Source organism: Furipterus horrens, unplaced genomic scaffold (assembly GCF_987537825.1).
Source record: "Furipterus horrens unplaced genomic scaffold, mFurHor1.1.pri manual_scaffold_6, whole genome shotgun sequence".
Classification (NCBI taxonomy): Eukaryota; Metazoa; Chordata; class Mammalia; order Chiroptera; family Furipteridae; genus Furipterus; species Furipterus horrens.
In genome coordinates this window covers 66795244-66810223 of record NW_028327176.1, presented here as the reverse complement: position 1 = coordinate 66810223, position 14980 = coordinate 66795244, and positions in this window count along the sequence as shown.

Here is a 14980-nt window from a genome sequence, read left to right as displayed (position 1 = left end):
ACACCAGGCTCCCAAGCCCAGGTTTCCAGTGCCTGAAAGAAAAGTCCCCAAAACTTCTGACTATAAAAAAGAGCGTGGATTGAGCCTCTGAGGGAAACAGAGGGCTTAGAGTCCCAAGCAGTTCCTCTTAAAGGGTCTATGCACAGACATAGATTCACTCCCTCTGAGCTCCAGCACTAAGACAGCAGCGCGAAAGTCCCTTAGACATATGGGGAGGAACTGAATTGTCTGGCATCAGGGCAAGAGCTATGGGTACATCTTTCTCCCAGACAGAAGTAGGCAGGTGGATACTATATCTGAGGTTACATCAACCTGGCCCATGATGTTTGTCAGCCCTGGTGATTCCCTGAGGCCCCACTATATCCAACTTTCAAGCCAACCCAAGCTGTTTCCAGTGGCTGTCTTGGCTCATTATTCAGATTTTCCTAAATCCTCTCAAACAAGCAGTATCTGGCCTCAGCATGTGCCATACCTCTTGCTAAGTGAACCCATGCCTGGCACTGATGGCAGCTGGCCTTTGTTCATAGCTTGGCCTTGCCTGGGTACCTCCAAACCTAGCACAAGTAGCAGCCATCTGCATATTGCTTTGTAGCTCATACTAAGAAGCCCCTGGAAGAACACAGTCAGTGGCTGACCTTGGCCTGCACCTCCCAGGAGGCCCCAGAGCCAGTGCACCCAGTGGAAAGATTCAGACCATGTCAAAGCTTAACCACTCAACCACTGCCACAAGCAACACACTCAAGGGGTGGGCTCAGTGGGCAATAGAGCCCTGTTGAAGTAAGTTCTGCTCTGAGGGGTGGGCCACTATACAGTTGACCCTCCAGGGTGATTGGTGGTTGATGATAGCAGCCAGTCTTTGTAGCTGATTGAGCTAGGGGTGGAGGAGTGTGAATCCCTCCCATTGACATGCCAACAGCAATCAAGGCTCAACTACAAGAGGAGGGTGTACACAGCCCACATGGGGTGTGCACCTCAAGTGCCCAGCTTGGGGGATAGGGGAGGCTGTGCCACTGGACCCTACAGGACACCTACTACATTTGTCCACTCTACCAGCCCTCGGTTACATAGCAGGTCTACTTAATATGTAGAAACAAACACAGGGAGGCTGCCAAAATGTGGAGACAAAGAATATGGCCCAAATGAAAGAAGAGATCATAACTCCAGAAAAAGAGCTAAATGAAATGGAGATAAGCAATCTATCAGATTCAGAGTACAAAACACTGGTTATAGGGATGCTCAATGACCTTGGTGAGAACCTCAACAGCATAAAAAAGGACCAGTCAAAAATGAAGGATACACTAAGTGAAATGAATAATTTACAGGGAATTAACAGTAGGGTAGATGAAGCTGAGAATCAAATCCGCAATTTGGAATATAAGAAAACAAAAACACCCAATCAGAACAGCAAGAAGAAAAAAGAATTTAAAAAATGAGGATAGTGTAAGGAGCCTCTGGGACAACTTCAAGTGTACCAATAGTCACATCATAGGGTGCCAGAAGAGGAGAGAGAGATAAATTGAAAACCTATTTGAAAAAATAATGATAGACACTTCCCTAACTTGGTGAAGGAAATAGACATACAAATCCAGGAAGTGCAAAGAGTCCTAAACAAGATGAGCCCGAAGAGGCCCAAACAAGATACATCATAATTAAAATGCCAAAGGTTAAAAACAAAGAGAGAATCTTAAAAGCAGCAAGATAAAAGCAGTTAGTTACCTACAAGGGAGCTCCCATTAGACTGTCTGCTGATAGAAACTTTGCAGGGCAGAAGGGATTAACAAAAAATATTTAAAGTGATGAAAAGCAAGGACCTATAACCAAAACTATCATTTAGAATTGATAAAGAGCTTCCCAGACAAGAAAAAGCTGAAGGAGTTTGTTACCACCAAACCCATATTATATAAAATGTTAAAGGGTCTTCTTTAAGAAGAAGTATTAATAGAAAATAAAAAGATAAAAACAATAGCCCTGACTGGTGTGGCTTAGCTGGTTGGGCATTGTCCTGAAAAGCTAAAGGTCACCGATTCAATTCCAGGTCAGGACATGTGCCTGGGCTGCAGATTCACATATGGTCCCAGGTCTGGGAGCATGTGAGAGACAACTGATATATTTTTATCATTCTGTCTTTCTCCCTCCCTTCCCCTCTCTCTAAAAATAAGTATATAAAATCTTTTAAAAATGTATGAATAATAAAATAGTAACAAATACATATCTATTAACAATTGAGTCTACAAAACAAATTAAAAAATAAAAAAACAAGCAGAGCAGAAACAGACACATAGATACAGAGAACATTTTGATAGTTGCCAGATGGGAGGGGCGTTGGGGAGATGGGTGAAAAATATGAAGGGGTTTACTACAAATTGGTAGTTACAAAATAGTCAAGGGTGTAAAGTACAGAATAGGGAATATAATTAATAATATTGTAATAACTATGTATAGTGTCAAATGGGTACTAGATTTGTCAGGGCAATAATTAAGTAAGTTGTATAATGTCTAATCACTGGGGTGTACACCTGAAACCAATATAATAATGTATGCCAACTGTAATTGAAAAATAAATAAATAAAAATATTTTTTCCTATTTCCTAGGATGAATACATATTATGCTGTAATTATACAAAGAACATAAACTTTATCATGCTTTATAAAGAATGGATTGAACCTAGGGAGAGGCTGAAGGACAGGATGCTGATCAGTAAGGTAGTGGTTGGGGAAATCCAGGTATTTGGCCTTGGGAGAATCCATTGGTTACAGATAGAGATTAACTCAGATCTAGACTTGGATCTCAGTTTTCTTCCTCACTCTGTGACCTTGGGAAAGTTAGTTAATCCTCAATTTATACATTTGCTGGTTATGTGGCCTTAGGGAACTAATTTAGCCTCCTTAAGCCCCATTCATTCAACAACTTTAATAACTGAGGAACTATATGCCAGGAACTGTTCTAGATACTGGTGTCTAGCAGTACACAGTTCAGACAAATTCTCCACCCTCAGAAAGTTTTATATTCAAAATGGGAGAGATAGATAATAAACAACAAAGAAATATTTTTATGTGTACACACTCACACATATACAACATGCCAGGTTGTGAGAAGTGATATAAAATAAATACAGTGAGTGGCTTTCTCTACCAAGTATGCCAGCACCTTTCCTCACTGCTTTCCCCCAGGTGTGTTTTCCTTGCTTCTCTCTCTCCTACGCTCCAAGGGCCCTTCTTTTGCCTCTGTAACTTGTTTCCTGAGCCTATTTCTTCTAAGCTCACTTCTTCTACCACTGTGACCTTCTAAATAAACTTTCTCTTATAGTTTGAAAAAAAAATTCAAAGAAGCATCTAAAGTGTGTAGTGCGGAAGAGTTTGCTATCTTATATAGGGTGGTCCAGGTAAGTCTCTCTGAAAAGGTGACATTTAAGCAAGGACTAGAAGGAAATGAGGGAGCCAGTTCTGTGAGTGCCTGGGAGAGAAAATGGCAGACCTGGAGGACAGCTGTGCAAAGGCCTCAAGGCAGGAGTAGGCTCGGGTTTCATAGGGGCAGCAAGTAGGCCAGTATGGCAGGAACAAAGTAGGGGGAGTGACAGGAGATAAAACCAGAAAGGTGGCAGTGGGCCAGATGACATGGTTCCTGGTAGGCTACATCAAGAGTCAGCAGCTCGCCATAAGTCACCTCTCAAGAAATGGGCAAAGTGGATATACTTCCAGCCAAGATGGAGGCGTAAATACACGCGCTGCTTCTCACAACTAAGAAGAAACTTACAACCACTTCAAATCTAAAAAACCCCAGAAAATCCAAAAAATTAAAACTACATGGAAGTCCAGCAAGAAATAAAGAAGAAATAATCAACCAGAAAGGTAGAAGGGGCAGAGTCGGGACAGAAAGAAAGAGGAGGGGAGCAGGGGCTGTGGGGGCGGTGCTTGGCAGCAGCAAGCTAGAGGCAGCATGGCTCACGGGAGAGCAGTGGGCAGGCATGGCTAACAGCAGCCGGATGAAAAACACAGTCGTACCATTTAAACCTGAGAAATGATCCCAGCCCCATACTAGTCCACACAGCTTGCAGTTCCAGAGCCTGGGAAAATAGAGCCACATTGCTTCTGACTGTGAAAGCAAGTGGGGCCTGGGGTGGAGGAAGAAGCTGTCGGTCTCAAAAAGGAGGCAGATTGCTTAGTACAGAAAGGGGAAGAAGTGCCTGGAAAAGCTGATGCAGCAACCGGCACTTTCCCCTCTCAGACCCCTCCTCCACATATAGTGCCAAAACATGGTGAACTGGTTGCCAGCACTAACAAATACCTAAGACTCTGCCCTCTCTAATGTTAGAGGTGCGACAGCCCTCGCCCAAATCACAGAGGCAAACACAGAAAGATGAGGAGACAGAGAAGTACAACCCAGAACATGGGTAGGTCAAGGTCCCAGTGACACAACTAAGCAATGAGCAGATAGCACACCTAACGGATGAGGCGATAGAGAGCTTAACAGATGCACAATTTAAGGCATTGGTGATAAAGACGTTTACAGACTTGACAGCAAAGATTAAACAGGACAGGGAAAGAATGAAAGCTATCCTGGCTGAAAAAAATTTTTAAAAAATCCATATGAAACAAGTGGTGAAGGAAAGAAAACCAGGGTTCAAATCAACAAATTGGAACATAATTAAGAAACAGTCAACCAGTACAGAAGGAGAAAATAAGAATTTTAAAAAATGAGGAGAGGCTTAGAAACCTCTGGGACAGCTATAGATATGCCAACATCCGAACCATAGGGTTGCCAGAAGGTGAAGAGGGAGAGCAAGAAATTGAAAAACTATGTGAAAAAATAATGAAGGAAAACTTCCCTAATTTGGGGAAAGAAATAAATATACAGGTCCAGGAAGCACAGAGAGTCCCAAACAAACTAGACCCAGGGAGGACCACACCAAGACACATGATACTCAAAATGCCAAAGGTTAAGGATAAAGAGAGAATCTTAAAAGCAGCAAGAGAGAAGAGGAGAATTATCTACAATGGGGTACCTATAAGACTGTCAGCTGATTTCTCAAAAGAAACTTTGCAGGCAAGAAGGGACTGGAAGGAAATATTCGAAGTGATGAAAAGCAAGGCCCTACAACCAAGATTACTCTATCCAGCAAAGCTATCATTCAGAATGTAAGGGCAGAGTAAGTGCTTCCCAGACAAAGTAAAGCTGAAGGAGTTCATCATCACCAAGCCATTATTATATGAAATGTTAAAGGGAGTTATTTAAGAAAAAGGAGATCAAAACTATGAACATCATAGTATCACAACCATCAACAACAGAAGCTAGGGAATGGAAACAAAGGTAAACTAAGCAGACAACTAGAGTGGGAATGGAATCATAGGTATGGAGAGCATATGAGGGGAGGTCAGCTGGGAGGGGGAAGGGTGAGAGGGAGGGAAATGGTGCAGGAATTAAGAAGCACAGAAGGAGGGTGGGGAATAGACAGGGGGCTGTTGAGGAGAGCTTTATGCACAACCCATGGACATGGATTAAGGGTGGGGGACTGCTGGAGGGAGGGGGATTGTTGGGTGGAGGGGAGCAAAGGGAAAAGAAATTGGGACAATTGTAACAGCATAATCAATAAAACATACAAAAAAAAAGACTCAGCAGCTAAGAGTAGTGGCAGCAAGGGAAGTCGTAGGTATATTCTGAGGGTAGGGTCAATAGGATTCTCACGTATATTGATGTATATTGACTATGAAGGGTGAGCAAAGGAAGCTCATCAAAGAAGAGTCCTTGAACTCTTTAACTCTTTTTGGTCTGAGCAATACTTACTGAGCTAGGGAAGGCGGTGGAAGGAGCAGGTTTGAGGAGAAAACAAAGGTTTGCTTTTGGGTAACATAATGGCCTGTCTACTAGACATCCAGGTCAAGTGCTGAGTAGGCAGTTCAAGCCTGGAGTTCCAGGCACAGACCAGGGATGGAGATATAAACTTGGGAGCTCTCCCCACAGAGAGATGGACCTTCAGTCTATTGACTTGGATGAGGTCATCAGAGTGTGAGCAAGGACAGAGAAGAGAAGAACCAAGTCCTGAGGCCCTCCAGTGTTAAGTTATCAGCAAAATGAAGGGGAACTAGAAAACGATACAGAGAAGGAGGGTCTAATGAAATAGAAGGAAAACAAAGAAGGAGTGGAGACCCAGAGACCAAGTGAGGGTGTGTTCACTAGCTGTGAACCCTTGTGTTGCTGTGGCAAGTATTATTGACAGACGAAGTCCAAGCTATAGGTGAGTGATTCTATTAGCACTTTATCAATAGTTTCTCTGAGGGAATGGTATCATTATGCTATACTAAAGAAAGGCTACCACTTTCAATGGTCAATGGTAGACAAAACGATTTCATCTAATTTAATGCAGCAGTCATCCCTCACCTGTAATTAGGTTTAACTTGACCTCACACCGCCAGCTGTGGTGGAAATTGAGAGGGAACAAGGCTATGGAGAGTGGCGAGGAGCAGGGCTTGGCAGAAGGCCATGGCTGGAATTCCAGGAAGGCAGGTGGGGTCTGAGATCCCATAAAAGAGCTCTGGTCCCTGTGGAGCCTGGTGAGAGTCAGGTGAGATCCTGATCCCAGACCTGATGCAGTGGCCCATCAGGATGGTGACATCTTGAACAGAATGAGAAAGCAGGAAGGGGAACCAGTTGTTGGAGCAGATGAGTTGTTCTATGAGTACACTGATTTTCAGGTGGAGTTCTCTGTAAGCCCTAACCTGCCACACCTTAGATTTTCCCATTCCTCACCCTTCTCCATGCTCAGGAACCTCCTCTCTGATTTCAGCACTCCACCTTCTACCCATCCTCCCTCCAGCAGCCTGGCCTTCAGAGTCTCCCAAGTCAGCAGCCCCTCTGGTCCACAAGCCTCCCTGTCAACCCCGCCCTCCCAGGACATCCCACTGATGTCCTCACACCCACACTAGAACTGAGCCTGAATTCACAAACCAGCCATGGCAGATACATGCTGTTCTCTGAAATAGTCTTCCCCCTGTTCCTGCTGCTTCATTAAACAGGTACAACTCATACCTTCTGAAGCCACAGTCCCTTCTTATTACCCTGTTTCCTGAGAACCTAATCATTCTGGGCACTCTATGATCTATAGAGTGAAACGTGCTTTGCTGAAGGGAGTCTTTACATAAGGGACAGAATGGGAAGATGAACCAGAGAAACCCCGAGGACAGTAGAAGGGGTAGGGGGGAACAGTAGGGAGGAGGAGAGGATCATAGAGGAAGCCACCCCCTGAGCTAGAGAATTGTACACTTTGCATTTTATGAAGGGCCGGTCTCTTTGTCATCCAGTTGTAATTTGCAATACTTTGTACAGTTTATGGGCAAGGAACAGAATGTTTTGCTTCAGGATTATTTGCCCCTAGGGAGACAACTGACAACCTTGGCCTTCTTTCTGAGCAAGTGCATTAACTGAGAAAACCATGCAAGAAAAGAACTAATGAGGTGCAGGCCTGTGGGTCAGTGAATCTGGTGGTCAGGGATGTGCGTGTGTGTCCAGGTAGCAAACTTCAGGGCCTTGGGTGTCCCTGGAAGAACTGCACACTCTCTGCTCCTGTCAAGTGAGTCAGGCCACACTGTTGACCACTGCTGAGGGGCTACACAGGGCCCAACTCAGAGTCTATCCCAGAGTCCAGCCCAGAGTCCAGCTCAGATGGGTGGCAGAAGAAGAATCCTTGACCTTGCCCGTGAGATATCCACAGTCTAGGTATGGAAGAGAAATTTAAGAATGTGAGGTCATTTAGAAGGCAAAGGGAGGATAATAGGGAGGTGGGTTGATGGTATGGGAAAAGCAGGGTGCCCTGGCTTGCTGTGTAATCTTCAGTCTTCTTAAGAGCTTGGCTCCTTCGCTTCTTGACTAAGAAAAGGGGCCAGCCCTGGCCAGTGTTACTCAGCTGGTTGGAGCATCATCCTATAACTGAAAGGTGGTGGGTTCAATTCCCGGTCAGTGCACATACCTAGGTTGCCGGTTGATCCCTGGTCCAGGCTCTTATGGGAAGCAACCAATCAATGCTTCTCTTGCTTCTCTTTCACAATGGTGTTTCTCTCTCTCCCTTTCTCTCTCTCTAGAAGCAATGAAAAAAAATATCCTCGGGTGAGGACAAAAAAACAAAACAAAACAGTATTCTTGGGAAAGTGCACAGTAACCATTAAGTCTAGTTTTAAAAGAAAGGAAACATCATTTTTGTTTAAAGAAAAAGAGAAAAATAAGAAAAGAGGCCAATGCTATCTGTTCTCTTCACTTCTGCCTCAAGCATCCAGTGAAGTAACAGGTAGGAGGGCAGTGAAAGGATAAGAACTGGAACATGAGCCTGCTGTGGGAAGTTTATTTGAGGTTGCAGCCTGTCCATTCTCAAGCAATGTTCAAAGCAGGTGAATTTCTCCTTTCTCACCCCAAGCAGAAAAGTTAAGCAAGATGTGTCCCAGTTAAGTGAGCTCTGATAATCAAAAGTCACCATATTGGCCTTTACTGGTGTGGCTCAGTTGGTTGAGAGTCATCCCACAAAGCAAAAGGTTGCTGGTTTGATTCCAGGTCAGAGCAATGCCTGAGTAGCAGGTTCAGTCTCTCTGGTCAGCTCATAGAAGAGGCAACTGATCAATGTTTCTCTCTCGCATTGATGTTTCAATGTTTCTCTCCCTTTCTATTTCCCTCCCTTCCCCTCTCGCTAAAAAATAATTAATTAACTAATTAATTAATTTAAAAAATTTATTGGTTAGACTTCTGGCCAAGATGGAGGCATAGGTAGACATGCTTTGCCTCCTTGCACAACCATAAGAAGGATTACAACTAACTTCAAAACAAAAAACAAATAGAACTGCCAGAAAATCTAATCTAACTATATGGAAGTCAGACAACCAAGGATTTAAAAAAGAAATATTCATCCAGACGGGTAGGAGAGGTGGAGACAGGGGGCTGAGGCGGAGAGGACATAGTGTGGCTGAGGCATGGCAGCTGCGATGGTCAGCAGAAAGGGCCACTTTACATTCACGTGTGGTGGATAAAAGCTGGAGGGACACCTGGCGAGTTATCCCAGCCCCAGGCCAGACTGCGCAGCCCAGGGTTCCAGTGCTTGGAAAAAAAGCCTCATAGTTTCTAGCTGTGAAAACCAGTGGCAGTTGAGGCAGTAGAAGGAACTGCCCATCTCTTAGGAGAGTCCACTTAGAGGGCCCTCATAGTCCTAGAACATACACAAGCCTACCCACTCTGTGAGCCACCACCAGGGCAGCAGCCAGTCGCATATGGGAAGTGGGTGAAGTGACTGGAAAAGGGGAGAGAGCTGAGCAAGCGGCATTGTACCCTCTCTGACCCATCCCTAACATACAGTGTCACAAAGCAGTAAAATGGATCGCCCTGTACCTAAGGCTCCATCCCCTACAACATAGCAGGTGCACCAACACAGAGAGTCAAAGCAGCTCTACCTAATACACAGAAACAAATATGGGGAGGCTGCCAAATTGAGAAGACAAAGAAATGTGGCCCAAATGAAAGAACAAAACAAAACCCTAGGAAAAGAACTAAGTGAAACTGAGACAGCCAACCTATCAGATGCATAGTTCAAAACACTGGTGATAAGGATGCTCAGAGAACTCATTGAGTATGGCAAATGCACAAAGGAAGAAATGAAAGCTACACTAAGTGAAATAAAGAAAAATCCACAGGGAACCGGTAAAGGAGGGAAGGAAATCAGGGTTCAAATCAATGAATTAGAACATAAGGAAGAAATGAACCGGTAAAGAATGAAGAAACAAGAATTTAGGAAAAACAAAGAGTGTCCTGGCTGGTGTGGCTCAGTGGATTGAGTGCTGGCCTGTGACCCAAAGGGTCTCTGGTTTGATTCCCAGTCAGGGCACATGCCTAGGTTGCAGGCCAGGTCCCCAAATGGGGGCATATGAGAGACAACCACACATTGATGTTTCTCTCCCTCTCTTTCTCCCTTCCTTCCCCTCTCTCTAAAATAAATAAATAAATAGTCTTTTAAAAAATAATTTAAAAGTTAATCTATTAATAACAAAATAATGAAGAGAGAATAAAAAGATTCTGGGACATCTCCAAAAGTACCAACATCCGAATCATAGAAATGCCAGAAGGAGAAGAGGATGAACAAGACATTGAAAACGTATTTGAAAAAATAATTAAGAAAAACTTCCCTAATTTGGCAAAGGAAATAGACATACAAGTCCAGGAAACACAGAGAGTTCCAAACAAGTTGGAACTCAAAAGAGGACCACACCAAGACACATCATAAGTAAAATGCCAAAGGTTAAAGATAAAGAGAGAATCTTAAAAGCAGCTAGAGAAGAGAGTTACCTACAAAGAAGTTCCCATAGGACTATCAGTTGATTTCTCAAAAGAAACTTTGCAGGCAAGAAAAAACTGGCAAGAAGTCTTCAAAGTGATGAAAAGCAAGGCCATACAACCAAGATTACTCTATTCAGCAAAGCTGTCATTTGGAGTGGAAGGGCAGATTAAGTGCTTCCCAGACAAGGTAAAGCTAAAGGAGTTCATCATCACCAAGCCATTATTATATGAAATGTTAAAGGAACTTATTTAAGAAGAAGAAGACCAAGACTATGAACACTAAAATGACAACAAACTCAAAACTATCAACAACTGAATTTGAAGAATGGAAACAAAAACAAAAACAAAAACAAACTAAGCAAACAGCTAGAACAGGAACAGAATCACAGATATGGAGATCAAATGGAGGGTTATCAGCAGGGAGGTGAAAGGGGGAGTATAGGGGAAAAGGTACAGGGATTAAGAAGCATAATTTTTAGGTACAAAATAGGCAAGGGGATGTTAAAAATAGTAGAGGAAATGGAGAAGCCAAATAACTTATATGCATGAATCATGGACATGAACTAAGAGGCGGAGATAGCTGGAGGGAAGAGGAGTACTGCACAGAGGAGCGCAAAGGAAAAAAAAATGGAACAACTGTAATAGCATAATCAATAAAATATACTTGTAAAAAATCCAATGGTTAATCTAACCTCTCTCTGGGAAGACACACAAGAGACTGGTACACTGCTTTTCTCTGGGGAGGAGGAAGGTCAGCTGAGAGAAAGATGTGGAAAAGACACTTGTTTTTCTCTGTATTATACTCTTTTGTATATTTAAAATTTAATATAATGTGACTGTAATCTCTAATATAAAAACAAATATACTTCAAACTTAGAAATGATTCTAGTGGTTCTAGGCATTGGTTCAAGGTTGGGGCAGAGTCAGGAGCTGGCTTTACATTGGGTAGATCCCGCTTATCTGATCACAGGAAGTTGGTAAAAGGATAGACAGGAGAGTCAACAAACAGGTTTGGAGTCCCCTGCAGGTCATGCCTTGTGTGGCCCTGGAGCTGGGTATCTCATCTCAGAGTGCTTCCAATGAGAAGGGCACACCTGCCTCCTTCCTTGCCTCCAGCTCCACCAAACTCTTTCCTGGCAGGCAGAGAGCCCGACTCAGGGAGGGCGGCGGGTGCAGTTGGTACAGGCTGTACCTTCTAGTAGAGCACTGTGTGCTCACCTGCTTGTAAGCCTGGCAGCCTGGCAGCCTGAGCTCACCAGCCTCAGAAGTTGCATCAGCAACAAGAACTGCTGAGTGGGTCATGAAGATGTGCACATGGCCACCTAGAGAAGATCGGGTATGGCTGAAGAGAAAAAACAGGCCCAAGGTGGAATGGGGCAGATGACGAGGAAGCCCTCATTCAACCCTGGTATCAACAGGGAGGCCAGCAATGGCCACTGCCTTAGTCCCAACCCACCTGGTGCCAGCCCAACGTTGGTGTGACCCAGGCACCTTTGAATGAGCAGCTGAGGCACAGGGGCTGTAACTCCAAGCTCCAGGTCCCTCCCCATGTTCTGCTCTCTAGAATGTTTCCAGGCCTTCGCAGGCAAGCTTGGCCCCCAAGCCTCTACCCCAAATCCGCAAGTCTTATTCTCCCAGCCTTTTCCACCTAAGAAAATTTCCTCTGTCCAAATTGGGTCCCCTGGAAGAGCACATCTGTGGGGCAGGACTCAGGCAGCATGAGGATGTGGGAAGACCCTATGAGTTTGACTCCTGGTTCTGCAACTTAAACTCCCCAAACCTCAGCTTCTTCATCGAGGGGCTCCTCGTTGTTACTAGGATCCCTTAAAGCACTAATTAGTCATGAAAGCACTGTGTAAAAGGAGGCACACATTTTACCCATGTTTTGTTGTTATTATCTATTTTAGCCAGAGAAGGAAAACTCTGACTCCAAAAAACCTCCGCTGCCTTGCGGCATACCTCTTCAGGGGAAAGGCTAAGGGAGTAAACCCCGACAGAAAATCCGGAGCCGGAGTCCCTAAGGCGGTTTGACGTTGTAGTCAACACCGGCAACTCCTGCGGTGCACCTGAAGCCAAGCTGTATTGACTCCGTCTTTCCCTTGGACCCTTCAGCTGCGAAGAGAGGGGGGGTCTGCTGCATGGGCAACAGCAGACCCTCCATATCACCCTGCCCAGGCTCTGTAGCTTCAGTGTCATCGCAAGATGTCGATTCAACACGGGAGGAGACAGATACCATGTCACTCCTGAGTCGGACTGCACAGCCATTCTCGGCGGTGCAGATAGACTCTTAAGAAGCTACACCATCATCTCTCGAGACGGACGGCTGCCGACGACGATCTATTTTAGTAAATAGAAGCTGAATGGATCCTCACCCTGAGCTGATGACGCCTTGCAGGTCCCCGAGAAGGCTATAGGGCCCTGGCATTCCCGCCCTGGGCCTTGGCATCAAGAGTAAGAGGTGAAGGCAGGCAGAGGAAGGTCCACCCTTCTAATGGGATGAGAGAGTCTGACTGCTCTCCAAAGAGGAAATGTGTTCACATGAACAGAGCCTGAGGGCTGAGGGCTGCCTAGGCCCTCCATTTCCACTGGACAGGTGCCCTAAAGTCAGGGTTCCAGGTCCCAGCACTACTTACAGGCTGCCCATGCAGGGGAGCAGGGTTGACTGAGAAATGCTCAGTGCCACCCCAGCTCCAAGCAGCATCTGCTCTCAGAATCTTAGGTGGCCCTGCTATGCTTCCAGAAGCAATAAAGATAAAGATCTAGGAAGGCCAAGGCAGAAAGTAACAAACAGGCACATTTTCTAGGGTGCAGTGAGGTGCGAGAAGCTCTGTATGCTGGAGGCAGGCTGAGCTCACCCACCCTTGGCCTTGCATCAGCTGCAGAGCTGACTCCCAAGTCATTGGAATTAGGCAGGAGGCTTCTGGGAACTTCTTGGTCTTGACTCTTGCTCTCAGGGAGAGGGTATCAAGGCAGGGCAGTCAAGCCTGGACACCCCATTTCCAGGTCACCCAGCTGCCTCAGCTTCCAGCTTCCCAGGCAGCAAACAGCCTGTGTGGTCAAGAGCAGACACAGCTGAGGGCCCTGGGAGATTTCCCAGGCAGCCCAAGGTCTCCTTACTGGAAGCCTTCATAAAGCAGGTGGCAACTCTCAGGTTGATTTGGGAACTTTGGGGCTGATTTCTCTCTGGCCCTTAACATCACTTCTTTAAAAATGACCCTCTACCAACAGTTGCAGGTGCTACAGACATGGGCAGGAAGTGTATAGGGAGAACTCCGAGGTGGCCTTTCATCTCACACTTGATTTATTTAGGATTCATCTCAGAATTGAATGTGACCCAAGGTTCACAGACACACTCCTGGCTCTATTGTTCTCTCTTGAGCTCAGCCCCAGTATTTGGGATTTATAGCATTAATGAGAGCTGCCTGGACCACGATCCCCTTAGGCTGCAAAAGTGTATCTGTAGGGGAAGACGATGACAGTCTGTTCCAAGGGCAATGATGGCCCCTTTTCATCTTCCCTCTTCCCACAACTTCTTAAAAATGTGTATGGAGTTTCCAGTCTTGCTGAAGAGCATCTGTCAGCCCTCCTTATTCTCTGGCCAGTGCTCTCCTGCCATCCTCCCTCTCAAGCCCACTGGGGTCCTGTCTGTGATGTACTGAGAGCTGTGATGAGGGCTGAAGGAAAAGGAAAGGAGCCCCGAGAAGGGATGGTAGGTGGAGCGAGAAGTCTGGGGAGTGGACACAAGGGTTCATGGTGGGGCTGGGGCCTGGCTCAGCTCCAATTTTGTGCTTCTCATCCCTCCTGGACTCAGTTTCCAAGTCTCCCTTAATTCCATTCCATCTCCAGGCCTTCGCCCCAGCTGAGGTGGTGCTAGAGAAAAAAATGTATATCACTCCCACCCTATCACAGACTCCTCTTCCTTCTCTGGCCCTCAATGTCCTCGTCTATAACAAGAGGAGACAGCACAAGATGGCCTAGGGCTCCCAGCTCAGTTGTAAGAGCCTGTGATATCATCCTTCAGCCAGAACTTCCATTTCTTTTGACATTTTCCCTCTACCCAGCCACTGCCTTGGTGTTTGTTCTTGGGTTTTTGTTTCTGGTCTCTGATATTGGTCCTTCTGACTTCCGGACCTGCATGGGGGTTCAGCTTGACTCACCCTTTATATCATGACAAACATTAGGCTATTCAAAACCTGCATTTGCCTTTTATAAACTGTACCTCCTGGGTTATCATTTAATCCAGAGTACACTGAGGATGGGCCGCTTCTCCCCAAGGAGTAGCAGGAGAGCTCAGCTGAGAGGCCAGCCTTGTGGGGCTGAGCAGCGATCTGTGTGGGTGGAGACAGAGAATATGGGGGAGGCAGGCAAGGCTGTGGGACATAATCTGGCCAGCAGTGTACTTGGCCCATGGCCTGAGGATCTTGGAATTTTGGAGCTGGAAAGGCCCTCTGAGGTCATCCAGGCCAACTACCCTGTCCCTTCCACCCCATTTTAAAGATGAGGCCCAGCAGAATCAAGTGACCTGAGAGAAAGTATATATGAATACCAAAAAAGGAGGAAGAGGACTTCCGGCCACGATGGAGGCCTAGACTGACATGCTCTGTCTCCCTCCACAACTAAGAAGAACTACAACTACTGCAAAACCAGAAATAACCAGAAGTTCCAGAAAATAAAGCT